Here is a 13,916-nt window from a genome sequence, read left to right as displayed (position 1 = left end):
ACCACCAAATGACAGCAGAGTAACATAAAGTCAAATCCACTGTGTTATTTCGGGAGGTGTATTCCCATGCACCGCTTCACACCCACACATGGGTATACGCATCCTCATTTCGACTGTTTTTTGCTCTTCTCCTTATCCTCAGCCTCCACCACCACTATACCACCAGGGTGACCGTGGTCCGTGTTGCCAGCATTGCAAGTTCCTCCATCCTAATTTTTGGCAGCTTTTGCTTGGAAGGCATAGGCAAAGACTATGGTAGACCCACTCCCCAATAATGAGAATAATGTTTTTAATATGCTGTACTGCATGGCTTTTGTAAGGGGCATTGCAAGTTCCTCCGTACTAATTTTTGGCAGCTTTTGCTAGGAAGGCATAGGCAAAGACTATGGGAGACCCACTCCCCAATAATGGGAATAATGTTTTTAATATGCTGCACTGCATGGCTCTTGTAAGGGGCATTGCAAGTTCTTCCGTCCTAATTTTTGGCAGCTTTTGCTTGGAAGGCATAGGCAAAGACTATGGGAGACCCACTCCCCAATAATGGGAATAATGTTTTTAATATGCTGTACTGCATGGCTCTTGTAAGGGGCATTAAAATCGTCTTGTTAAGCTACTATGACCTCCACGTCTCTTCCAAGGGTCATTGATATTGTCTTTTTATTCCACTGGGACCTCCACGTCTCTTCCAAGGGGCATTGATATTGCCTTTGTATTCCACTGCGACCTCCACCACTCTTCCAAGGGGCATTAAAACCGTCTTGTTAAGCTACTGTGACCTCCACGTCTCTTCCAAGGGGCATTGATATTGTCTTTTTATTCCACTGTAACCTCCACCATTCTTCCAAGGGGCATTGATATTGTCTTTTTATTCCACTGCAACCTCCACCACTCTTCCACAGGGCATTAAAACCGTCTTGTTAAGCTACTGTGACCTCCACGTCTCTTCCACGGGGCATTGATATTGTCTTTTTATTCAACTGTAACCTCCATCACTCTTCCAAGGGGCATTGAAACTGTCTTGTTAAGCTACTGTGACCTCCACATCTCTTCCAAGGGGCATTAAAACCGCCCTCTTAAACCACTCTGAACTCCACAGCTCTTCCAAGGGGCATTGAAATGTTGTTTTTAATTACCTCTAACCTCCAGGACTCTTCCAACGGGCATTGCATTTTCTCCTAATTTTAGTCAGCTTTTGCTTTTCAATGCATAGGCGAACACTAAGGGAGACCCACTCCCCAACAATGGGTAGAAGGTTTTTAGTACGCTGTAATCCACGTCTGTTTCAAGGGGCATTGCAGTTCCTCATAAATTTTGGAAAGCCTTCCATTCACTGCTTAGGCCAACAGTGTACAGGAGACCCAGTTGCTATAAATGGAAAAAACGGTTTAGTTAAGGCCCTCTGACCTCCATGTCACTTCCAAGGGGCATTGGATTGCCTCAAAATTTTTGGTAGGCATTGCACTCACTGTATGCCCTATAACTGTGTAGCCGAACCGCTCCTTTTGGTACAGAAACATATCCTACAAGACGTGTGGTTGACTGGCCTGATATTGATGTGAATGGTCCCTGTTCCTCCTGCTCTTTGTCCTTTGCCACCACCTCATCCATCATTCATCACCTGAAGCTTTGTTTTAACGTGAGTCATAGAACTGGGATAGTAGCAGGAAAACATCCAGCAATCCTTGGAGGAGGTAGGATATACGCCAAAATGCTGACCACCTCAGGCCTAGCCGCTACTACATACATGCGCTTGCATTCCAAGGAACAGAAAGCTAAGGAGATGGATGGCCTCATGATCATGAATAATTTACTCGTTGTGTAGGAGGCCGACCACTGCTGCTGTCTACCTTCTGAACTTTGTGTTGAAGCCTTATTGACCCAGGACCCGCAATCCCCTATGTCTGGAGGACGTGTTGCATCCCAGTGTCCAACTGTGTCCCGGCTTCCACAATATTAACCCAGTGTGAAGGCGTCAGTGAGATGGACCATCCCTGGCCACATTAACTTGTCCACGTGTTTGTGGTTAGGCTGTCCTTCCCACTAAATGCACTGGGGAGGGCACAGGTAATGTTTTGGTATGCGCGCTTGTGTATAAGGCGCACTGGGACAAATAGGGGCGGCTGGGGACCGTTTATGGACACCCGACCGGGAACCGTGTGTGGGCACCCGGCCGTGGGGCGGCTGGGGACCGAGTATAGACACCCGGCCGCCCCCTGGCGGCTGGGGACCAAGCGTGGACCCCCGGCCACCGGGCGGCTGAGGACTGAGTATGGATACCAGGCCGCCAACGCAGCCATGACATGGTGGCCAGATTCCGCCTCCACATGCCTAAAAGGCCCAATTTCAAGTGCAAGCAAGCAGTATGGTATTGCAGCCTGGGGGTGGGTGGGTGACAGGCTGCATAATTGCACTTGCATTGCAAGGAATGGGGGAGGTACAATTGAACACTGCCCTGGGACAAGGACTTGAACGGGGATAGTTGCAAGTCTGCAACGACAGTTGCAGGGCAGGAGGCATCTTCGCATGTGCCATGAACAGCAGGTTGGCGTGCAGACACTACAGCGGAATAGGCTGTCCTTCCCACTAAATGCACTGGGGAGGGCACAGGTAATGTTTTGGTATGCGCGCTTGTGTATAATGCACACGGGGACAAATAGGGGCGGCTGGGGACCGAGTGTGGACACCCGGCCGACGGACGGCAGGGGACTGAGTATGGATACCAGGCCGCCGACGCAGCCATGACATGGTGGCCAGCGTTTGCCTCCACAAGCCTAAAAGGCCTCATTTCAAGTGCAAGCAAGCTAGCAGTATGGTATTGCAGCCTGGGGGTGGGTGGGTGGCAGGCAGCATACTTACGCTTGCATTCCAAGAAAAGAAAGCACATGCTAACTTCTATCATCATCATCATGCTCCTCACCTTGGCACTCTCAACTCCCCTGATGGAGAAGCCAGGGCCCACCGGAGGAGTCTGGTTGTCTGGTGGGCTTGTCCGATGCTGCCCAGGCCAGGCTAAGAAAAGTGTGGGGAAGGTTACCGGGACAAATAGTGGCGGCTGGGGACTGAGTATGGAGACCTCGCTGCCGAAGCGGCCATGAGGTAGTGGCCAGCTTCGGCCTCCTCCAAACTAAAAGGCCCCATTTCAAGTGCAAGCTGGCAGTATAGTATTGCAGCCTGCGGGTGGGTGGGTGGTTGGCTGCATATTTGCGCTTGCATTGCAAGGAATGGGGGAGGTACAATTGAACACTGCCCTGGGACAAGGACTTGCACGGGGATAGTTGCAAGTCTGCATCTTCTGATGCAGCAAGGATCACTTCTGATGGGCACACTTTTAGGCAGTGACCTCGGTATCAGAGATGTTTCCAGGGGTCTTCCCCATGCTGTTCCCGTGTCTTTTCAGCACTTTATGCATGTGTCACACAGCACATGGCCAGATAAGATTGTAAAATGTTAAAATTTCATTTCCCGGTGAATGCATTTGTCACGGTTGAAAGCAATACAAACGTGCAAAAACGCATAAAAAATGCTACTTGTGAACATAACCCAAGGTGTGGAGGAGTATTTCTGTTTTTGGTTATTTATTTTACCTAATACACAAGTCTTTACCCTGGAAAGGATGTTCCTTAACATATTTCACAGGAAAACAGTTGCAGTTTCATTTTTGAACGTTTTATTGTGAGCCCGTAAAAGTGGCTTAATACCTCTGACCACGTTGTTGACAGCAGTGACCTGGGGGTCAGAAATGCTTCCTGGGGCGATCCCCATGCTGTCCCCATGTCATTTGAGCACTGTCACTATCGTTTTGGGCACTTTTTAGGCTTTCTACAGAATGCCAGGGGTGCCGCCGCAAAAATGCTCGGGTCTCCCATAGACTAACATTGGGCTCGTTGCTCGGGTCGAGCACCCGAGTATCACGGTGAGCTCGGCCTGAGCTTCGAGCACCCGAGCATTTTAGCGCTCGCTCAACACTAGTAAGTGTGGCGCCCTGCTACGCCTAGGTGCCACAGAACCCAGTAGGGTGCATGGTTGGACTTCACCACAAGAGGCCCTCACACATTCACACACCTCCACCCTACCACCTCAGACCACTAGAGGGAGCCCGATAGGGACATATATAATGGAGGGTGGAGCCAGGCAGCTCAGTTAGTTAGTCAGTTAGTTGTTAGTTGTCAGAGAGTGTGCTGGCACTTAGACCAGTGAAGAGGCAGCACGCTGGCTGCTGTGCTTAGGCGAGCCAAGGCCTACAGCACGAGTGAGGAGTGAGGGCCCCGAGTGTGGCCGAAGGCAAAGAGGAAGGGAGAGAGGAGTTGAGGGGGCAGAGGAGCGTACCAGGCTCATCCTGAAATATACACCGGACAGAGGGTCCGCGCCTACCGGGTCCCTTATACCCAGTAGGGACCACCGGACACCTGGAGGACTACAAGTCCCAGGTCGACCAACACTGAATACAGTACCAGGGCTAGGAGTCACGGAGGCCCCAGCGTCCCGGGAGCGTGATCTCCAAAAGAAAGCCCTACCACCAGGTCAGCAGGTACAAGAGAGAGAGACATTTATTAAGCCAGGCCTAGCTCCAGGCAGGTCAGAAGCTTAGCAAGTGGAAGCAACAGATCAGGAGGCCCTATACCCGCTCACTGGGGAGAGTCCGGAAGTGCACCTTGCCTACCGTGTACCCTGGACCATACCTGCACCTACACCAGTAAAGGTACCGCAGCGCACCACCGTGTGAGTGTCTGTCATTTCTTCCTAAACCGTTCTGGCCGTCTCTCCCCTGCACCACCATCCATTACCCACACGCTGCCCTGAGGCCCGCTCCACCTGTGGGGAGCCGTTCCACCGTAAGCTGCCCTAACATCTGCCTCAGAGGACTGCTCCGCAGCAGCGGCTCCCTTTGGCCGCATTCCACAGGTGGCGTCACGAACACTTCACAAATCGACTGTAAATAACCTCCCTTTTTGGTGTCAGCCGTGGGCCACGGACCGGGCCAGCCACTGTGATATTCCCCCCACCGGCATCCATAGGCCCGGCTGCCGAGCACCCCACGGCCCTGGGGGCGCGTCATAAGCACTACAGTCATATTAAGTTTTATCATGAGTTAAATGCACAAAAAAACAATTGTGACTTCTTTTATTTACTCCATTTACCGATCACCATAAATTACAGAGGGTTCTTCATTAGATCAGAATGGGACAGTTTTTTCTCTTATCTTATTCCTTCTGCTCTCTTAAATATATATATATACATATATTTTATCTGTCATACAGTTCCAGAGATAATGACTATTATTGAGCGAGTATGTTCTGTTCCGAGTATGCTCGGACCGAGCTCCGAGTATTTACAGCTGCTCGGTGATATGTTTGAATCGCTCCCATGTGCATGATTTGCAACTGTTTGACAGCTTTATTACATGTGAGGAATGTGTAAGAAATAGACATTCCTCACTTGTATTAAAACTGTCAAATAGTTGCAAATCATGCACACTGGAGCGATTCAAACATATCACCGAGCAGTTGTAAATACTCGGAGCTCGGCCCGAGCATACTCGGCGAAAGGGTTAATAGAACATACTCGCTCAACACTAATAATGGCCTTTTAAATGAATGCTAATTTTTATTTTTACCAAGAAGGCAATGTTTATAAGGTAATTATGCAGTGCAGCATGAAGACACACCACAAGAGAATACAATGCCCCCCGCTCCCTTATCAAAGACCATAAAAATTAGCACTAAATAAAATACCCAAACCTCTGGAAAAGTGTAGCACATTTAAAAAAAAGCTACAAGAAATGGTTAACAAACATTCCTTATTCTACAACCAATATTGGCAAATTAGGCACAATTGCAGTAATGTAATGTACTTTGAACAACAAGCTGATACTCTTAGAGAGTGATTTACTAGCCAATGTTACCTAAAAGCTTACTCAAGTGTGCCTATAAAATTAAAAGGGGGTTCACACAGCAATATTTGGAACCCACATCCCAGGACAATAGAAAGGAAACAAATGAGTTTGCAAGTAACTTTATAACTACTTTCAACTTACCTCAATCCCCTTTAAGGAAAGTGCTACAAAAACATTGGCACCTTTTACAAAAAGACCCTATACTTGGCCCCCTCATCCCTGACAAACCGCCAGTTACTTTCAGACCGGTTTCCACTTTGAGAAACAAAGTAGCTCAGCGTTGCCAGAAGTCCTTGGAAAGTAACTTGACACAGCAGACCTTGAAATGCAAAGTAAAAAAATGACCTGTCAAACCCAAATCATAATCTACCTTATTGAGTGTAAGTGCGGACTGCAGTACGTTGGTAGGACAAAGCAAACATAACATAAAAGGCTGAATTCACACTGAGCTAATATAGACAAATGCTTTACGTATAGTGGTCTCTCCAGATATTGTACATGGCAAACACACTGTATGCATTTCTATTGTCCCAATTGTGTCTATCCATCCTGAATCTCCCAATCAGATGGAGATCCTCAAAGTGAAGGAAATTTAATGGATCAATAGGTTCAATAATGTAAAGCCTTATGGACTTAATGAGATCACAGAATTTTTAATATGAGTTTGGCAAGTTTATGGATTATTTTTACTAGAGCATCTTTATATGTATTTTTATCTTTTTACAAATAATATTCTCATATTTTATTATTATGTTTTATATTTCAATTGTTATTTTTATTTTCATTTAAACATACCAGTGCAATTTCTCTTTTGATTTGTGAGGGTACCCAACCCATCACAAAAAATGTTTTAATTCACACAAATCTTTCTGAAATAGCATGGCCATATTTTTATATATTTTATTTTTATATATCTTACATTGCTGTTTTATATGTTACTTCTGTATGCCTTTTTGATATTGGGCTCTTTTGTCTCAATTTTTACCATATACACTACCGTTCAAAAGTTTGGGGTCACCCAGACAATTTTGTGTTTTCCATGAAAACTCATACTTTTATTTATCAAATGAGTTGCAAAATGATTAGAAAATATAGTCCAGACATTGACAAGGTTAGAAATAATGATTTTTATTTGAAAGGATAATTTTCTCCTTCAAACTTTGCTTTCGTCACAGAATGCTCCCTTTGCAGCAATTCCAGCATTGCAGACCTTTGGCATTCTAGCTGTTAATTTGCTGAGGTCATCTTGAGAAATTTCACCCCACGCTTCCTGAAGCCCCTCCCACAAGTTGGATTGGCTTGATGGCCACTTTTTGCGTACCATACGGTCAAGCTGCTCCCACAACAGCTCAATGGGGTTGAGATCTGGTGACTGCGCTGGCCACTCCATTACAGATAGAATGCCAGCTGCCTGCTTCTTCCCTAAATAGGTCATGCATAATTTGGAGGGGTGCTTTGGGTCATTGTCCTGTTGTAGGATGAAATTGGCTCCAATCAAGCGATGTCCACAGGGTATGTATGGCATTGCAAAATGGAGTGATAGCCTTTCTTATTCAAAATCCATTTACCTTGTACAAATCCCCCACTTTACCAGCACCAAAGCAACCCCAGACCATCACATTACCTCCACCATGCTTGACAGATGGCGTCAGGCACTCTTTCAGCATCTTTTCAGTTGTTCTGCGTCTCACAAATGTTCTTCTGTGTGATCCAAATACCTCAAACTTTGATTCGCCTGTCCATAAAACTTTTTTCCAATCTTCCTCTGTCCAATGTCTGTGTTCTTTTGCCCATATTAATCTTTTCCTTTTATTAGCCAGTTTCAGATATGGCTTTTTCTTTGACACTTTGCCCTGAAGGCCAACATCCCGCTGGAGTCATCTCTTCACTGTAGACGTTGACACTGGCGTTTTGCGTGTACTATTTAATGAAGCTGCCAGTTGAGGAACTGTGAGGCGTCGATTTCTCAAACTAGAAACTCTAATGTACTTGTCTTGTTGCTCAGTTGTGCAGCGGGGCCTCCCACTTCTCTTTCTACTCTGGTTAGAGCCTGTTTGTGCTTTCCTCTGAAGGGAGTAGTTCACACCGTTGTAGGAAATCTTCAGTTTCTTGGCAATTTCTCGCATGGAATAGCCTTCATTTCTAAGAACAAAAATAGACTGTCGAGTTTCAGATGAAAGTTCTCTTTTTCTGGCCATTTTGAGAGTTTCATAAAACAAACAAATGTAATGCTCCAGATTCTCAACTAGCTCAAAGGAAGGTCGATTTTATAGCTTCTCAAATCAGCCAAACCAGTTTTCAGCTGGGCTAACATACTTGTGCAAGGGTTTTCTAGGGTTTTCTAAACATCCATTAGCCTTCTTACACAGCAAACACAATGTACCATTAAAACACTGGAGTGGTGGTTGTTAGAAATGGGCCTCTATACACCTATGTAGATATTGCAATAGAAACAAGACGTTTGCAACTAGAATAGTCATTTACCACATTAACAATGTATAGAGTGTATTTCTGATTCATGTAATGTTAGCTTCATTGAAAAAAAATGTGCTTTTCTTTCAAAAATAATGAAATTTCTAAATGACCCCAAACTTTTGAACGGTCGTGTATATCTTACTGTACTTTTACTATGTCTTTATATCTTCACTTTTTTTTTTAATTACCTTCACCACTTTTCGCACTAATTCTATCTTTGCATACAGTCTCCACTATATATACCCCTATTCTAAAACTCTGGAGCACTTCCTTTGAACACAAAGTTGTTGTTTTTTTTCTTATTTATTTACTTTTTGCCTTAACTCCACTATTTGTACACTATCTAACCTTGTTTCTCTTAGTTTGTCTACAGAAATAAAAAAAATTGATGAGGTGAGCCGAGTTCATTGTCGGCTCATCTGGATGCCGTCACAGCCAGACACTGAGGAGTGGAAGTATGCCTGCGCTTCTCAGTGTCTGAGGGATGACAGGCTGGATGGCAGCGTTCTGCTGCGGTCCAGCCTGTCATCTCGATGTAGCAGAGCTGGAGCCGTCGTGGGAGCCATGGAAAGGTAAGGATGAGGTTGCTTTATTATTTTTCTTTTATTGCAGGAGATCGTTGGCTTCAGCTGGAATGGGCGTGACTGTAAGTATGGTTTAATTTAGAACAATAAAGAATTGTGTCTTTATTTCAATTAAAGGACTTTTTTCTGGGTGTTTGTGTTTTTTTTAAATACTTTACTAGAAATTCATGGCGGTCATGTCTAATATTGGCGTGACCCCATGAATTTCGGGCTTAGGGCCAGCTGATAATGCCAAGCTGGCCTTAACCCCTTTATTACCCAGTGAGCCACCGCACCAGGGCCCTGGATGAGTTGGGTACAGCGCCAGAAGATGGCGCTTCTATGAACGCGCCATTTTCCGGGGCGGCTGCTGACTGCAATTTTCAGCGGGGGGCAGAAAGCTTGGGCCTCCCTGCGCTGCGGATTCCAGCCCCCAGCTGCCTTGTTGTACCTGGCTGGACACAAAAATAGGGCGAAGCCCCACGTATTTTTTTTTTTAATTATTTCATGAAATTCATGGAATAATTAAGAAAAAAAGGGCTTCCCTATATTGTTGTGTCCGGCTAGGTACAAATAGGCAGCTGGTGGTTGGGGGCAGCCCGTTCCTGCCTGCTGTACCTGACTGGACACAAATATAGGGCGAAGCCCCACATAATTTTTTTTTAATTATTTCATGAATTTCCTGAAATAATTAAAAAAAAATTGACGTGGGGCTTTGCACTATATTTGGGTCCAGCCAGGTACAGCAGGCAGGAACGGGCTGCCCCCAACCACCAGCTGCCTATTTGTACCTGGTTGGACACAACAATATAGGGAAGCCCTTTTTTTCTTAATTATTCCATGAATTTCATGAAATAATTAAAAAAAAAAAAACGTGGAGCTTCTCCCTATTTTTGTGTCCAGCCAGGTACAACTAGGCAGCTGGGGGATGGAATCTGCAGCGCAGGGAGGCCCAAGCTTTCTGCCCCCCGCTGAAAATTGCAGTCCGCAGCCGCCCCGGAAAATGGCGCGTTCATAGAAGCTGGATGCTGTACCTGGCTGGCATACAAAAATATGGCGAAGCCCACGTCAAAAGTTTTGGGAAAAATTAATTAAAAAATAAATAATAATTTAGGGACTGCATCTTTATTAACTCCTCAAATGTCATTTAGTGTTAAAATAATGGATTTATTTAAAAAAAAAAATAGTGTGGGATCCCCCATAATTTTAGTCTCTAGCGGAGGTTAAGCAGACGGCTGGGGCAGATGTTTGAAGCCTGGGAAGGGGGTAAAACCCACGGAGCTTCCCAGGCTACTAATATCAGCCCCCAGCTGAATACCTAGCCTTTACTAGCTATTAAAATGGGGGACCCCCCCCAAAAAAATGACGTGGGGTCCCCCCTATTTTAATAGCTAGCAAAGGCTAGGCAGACAGCTGGGGGCTGATATTAATAGCCCAGGAAGGGTGCCATGAATATTGGCCCCCTCCCAGGCTAGAAACACCAGTCGTCAGCCGCCCCAGAAATGGCGCATCCATAGGATGCGCCAACTCTGGCACTTAGCCTCGCTCTTCCACGCTGCCCTGGTGCGGTGGCAGGGGGTAATAGTGGTGGGGTTCATGTCAGCGCCAGCTGCCATGAAGCCCAGGTTAGTAATGATGGGCGTCTATAAGACACCCCCATTACTAACCTACAAAGTGTTAAAAAGAAAAAACACACTACACCCAGAAAAAAATAATTTATTTGAAATAAAACACACAATTTTATTTAATTCTTAGTTTACTAAAAATAATAGTTACCTGTCCACGTTCCTGCGCTGATCTCCCATGCACAGCTGTCACATCTGGAGATGGTGACAGCTGTGCATGGCTGCTGTAAGCTCACGCTGCCGGGAACACGTCCGCTCCCGGCAGCGGGAGCCACTGACTGAGGTCACCGGAGTGCATTCAGGCAGCGCAGCTCCGGAGACCTCCTTTACGGCACTGCTGTACCGTGGGAATTTCTCACGATACAGCAGGGCCGTAAAGGAGCTAACCGGAGCAGCGCTGCCTGAACTCCGGTGAACCCTTACGGCCCCGTCATTCTAGCGGCGGCAGCGGTTCAGAGCGGTCACATTCTATGTGGCTGCTCTGAACTGGAGATCTTCGTGGGACACTCGTGGACTGCTACGGAGGGGTAAGGATAAGGTTGTGGTTTATTATTTTATATTTTATTACAGGAGATCGATGGCTTCGGGGAATTAGGTGTCTAGGTGAGTATAGGTGTAGTTTTTTATTTTTTACTTTATTTTAGGTGGCGATCGGCGGGGACAGGTAATGTATGAACTAATTTATTGTAGGTAACCACTGGCCACCAATGACATGTATTTAACATTTATTGGGGACACAGTAGGGCAATTTAAATAGCAGGATCAGTCTGATGGGAACTACTGCTCCCATCGAGCTGATCCTGCTGGCACGAGTGGACGGGGGACAGACATAGGCCGATGGGAGTAGTAGTGTCACATCGGCCTATGTCTGCCTGCACGCACACACCCGCACACATCGCACAGACACCGCGCACACAGACACCCCGCACACAGACACCGCACACACCCGCACACATCGCACAGACACCGCGCACACCCGCACAAACATCGCGCACACACCCCGCACACACACCCCGCACACACACTAATCATGATGGGTCTGGGAGGTGAGGCTGACCTGTGCGACCATGGGAAAGTTCATGTGAGTTCATGCAGTCAAGCATGAACTCACATGAACCCTCTGAGGGCACCGCGGCTACTTCAAATGAACAGCTGATCGGCATCACCTGATACCTCAGCTGTTCATTTGAAATAACCGGCGGGAAAGCGCAGCACAGAACGGGAAAGCCGGCAGTGAAGTCTTTTCACTGCCGGCTTCCCCGCCCGGGTCCTTCACTCCCCGCTCCTTGGAGCTGCGCTCCCCGCCCGGTCCTAACTTACGATCGGGATGGGAGGTGGCGAGGGGAGCGGAGGATCGGGGTGGGAGGCTGCGGGGAAGCAGTATGGGGCTGTGTGATTGTTTAAAAGCCGGCGGCTTTTTACCGCGCGCCGGCTTTTAAACAATCAGGAGAATTCTCCCCCGCTGGGATGGCATTCTGATGACAGGCTGGATCGCGCTGCCATCCAACTTGTCATCCTTCACAGACACTGCAGAGCGCAGGCATTATGGGAACTTCCGATTCCGGTATCCGATATTGTAAAAGTATCGGAATTAAGTATCGGAATTCCGATACCGCGAATATCGGCCGATACCCGATATTACAGTATCGGAATGCTCAACACTACTCATCACACATTTGTGTTCTGTTAAAAACTAGTTACAAAAATAGAGAAAAACAAATAATGTATTATATTTATAAAGGTATCAAATGAGCACAGTCCATAGAGTTGTCAAGTATAGTGGACCCTTTTTTTCTATCTATATATAAGGGGTTACTCGCTTTTCCTAGTCTCATAATCACTAATAGATTGGTAGATCAGGAAGGGATTGCCTGAAGATTCATGAATGAGATGGTCAATGTGACGCGCCCCCTGGGCCATATTCTTTAGGGGGAATATCCGGAGCCGGATCAGATGGGAGTTGTAGTCTTCCGAGTGGCTGTGACCCGGTCCGTGCCCAGGGTGTCAAACTCAGTTGTATGTGGCAGTCCTACAGATGTTAATAAGTTCTTAATGTCGACTACGCCACCCGTTGTATTGCGGTCACTATGGCCGCCGCTGCAGCAGGGTCCGCTGAGGCTGATGGTGTAGGTGCAGCTTTTGATGGTATAACCCCCAACGGGTGGGGTATAGCCTCAGGGGGTCAGGTGCAGAGGATGGGGGTTGTGGTGGTGCAGCATAGATGTTAAAGGAAGACAGAGTCGGGTTATGCAGTTAAGGGTATTTACTCACTGCTGATGTTCCGGTCACTCCAGCTTCAAGTGACCTCCCGAGCCGTGCTGCATCCACCAGGTCCTGGATCCAGCCAACCCCCAAGCGAGTCCGGAGCGTGACCCTGAGCTCTCCTTCTGTCCTTTCTCTGGCCGTCCCCACTAGTGATCCACCCAGGTCCAGCTCCCTCGGGCCTTCTGTTGGGAGACCCTTGGCCTTGGGTTCCCTGACCCTCCACGTGGTATGCCTTCGGGGTGGATGTGGTGGGTGGCCGTGGCAGACGCTGCCCACGGCCTCCGGTCTCTGGCTGGGGTGTGTTTTTGCCCCCACCAGCTTGGGTTCCGGTACCCTGATGCCGACTCTTCACCCGTGGATTGGATTTGGGGTCTCAGAGTCCTCTCTTCTCTTTCCCCCTCTGGGTCTCTCTTGCTTTCTCCTCTCTCTCTCTCTGGGGCTGCTCTGCTCCTCTGCTTCTTACTCTGACAGACTGACCCTGTTCTTTGATGGTGCCCACCTTATATACACCCTCTATGTGTGAGCTCAGGTGACCAGCACCCAATGAGCTCCTATCTTTACCCAGGCTGCTCCCCCTATCTGCCCCTACACTACTTGGGATGTACCACCCCCCTCCCACTCCAGCCAGGAACAGACTCGGTCGTACCTGCACATTTCTAAGTGGGAGTACCGTCGGCCTGTTCCTCGGAAATGGGATGTATGTAGTGCATGCAGCCTACCGAGCTCAGTTCCACACTCCATCCTTACCCGGGAGTGGAATATCACACCTCTGGGTTGAGGTGCAATACCCCTGTAGCAGCCGAATCCTCAGGGTGCTACATTCCCCCCTGGTAAATCACAGCACGTCCTCGGGCTGTAAGACATAACACCAAAAACATACAAATTTTTGCATAAACATATAAAACATATAAAACATTATATATATATATATATATATATAAAACATTCTCGTCGCCTCTGGCTCCTCCTCCGGTCACTGTGCAACGTGTGACCGGGTAAAGTGCGACAGTCTCTCTAGAAAACTGGTTTTCCTATAAAACCGGTAGGGGGCGCTTTAGGACGCGCAACTATATACAAGGATATGGCCGCTCTCAG

General features: G+C 47.3%; 1 protein-coding gene across 1 annotated transcript in view; it reads right to left on the bottom strand.

Moving 5' to 3' along the window:
* LOC141157341 (inter-alpha-trypsin inhibitor heavy chain H3-like) overlaps window positions 1-13,916 on the bottom strand; it is a 308,234-nt gene that overhangs the window by 288,703 nt on the left and 5,615 nt on the right. The window lies entirely within an intron of this gene.

Source organism: Phyllobates terribilis, unplaced genomic scaffold, assembly GCF_046119375.1.
Source record: "Phyllobates terribilis strain yellow unplaced genomic scaffold, ASM4611937v1 Scaffold_8__6_contigs__length_399053987, whole genome shotgun sequence".
Taxonomy (NCBI): domain Eukaryota; kingdom Metazoa; phylum Chordata; class Amphibia; order Anura; family Dendrobatidae; genus Phyllobates; species Phyllobates terribilis.
Note: the sequence above shows the minus strand (reverse complement) of the source record. Positions and strands in the feature narration are given on the sequence as shown.